The following is a 230-nucleotide window of genomic DNA, read 5'->3' as shown; positions in this document are numbered from 1 at the left end:
TATGTTTTAAAAATTAATTTTGTATTTATTCAATTCAGTCCATCAGTTTTGCATGATTTCTTTATATCTTCAATTGTTCATTTATTTTAAGTCCATTTTTAATCAAATTTAAATCACATGCTCTACTAACACTATAGTATACGTATGTAACTTTAATCTGTATTATTAACAAATTTATTGTTTTTTTTCAATTTAGTGATAGTTTATTCAATCTGGTCATTTAGTTGATT

This window comes from Hibiscus syriacus, unplaced genomic scaffold (assembly GCF_006381635.1).
Source record: "Hibiscus syriacus cultivar Baekdansim isolate YM2019G1 unplaced genomic scaffold, ASM638163v2 tig00111504_pilon, whole genome shotgun sequence".
NCBI classification, from domain to species: Eukaryota; Viridiplantae; Streptophyta; class Magnoliopsida; order Malvales; family Malvaceae; genus Hibiscus; species Hibiscus syriacus.
The sequence above is the reverse complement of the archived record's forward strand: the minus strand, read 5'-3'. Positions refer to the sequence as shown.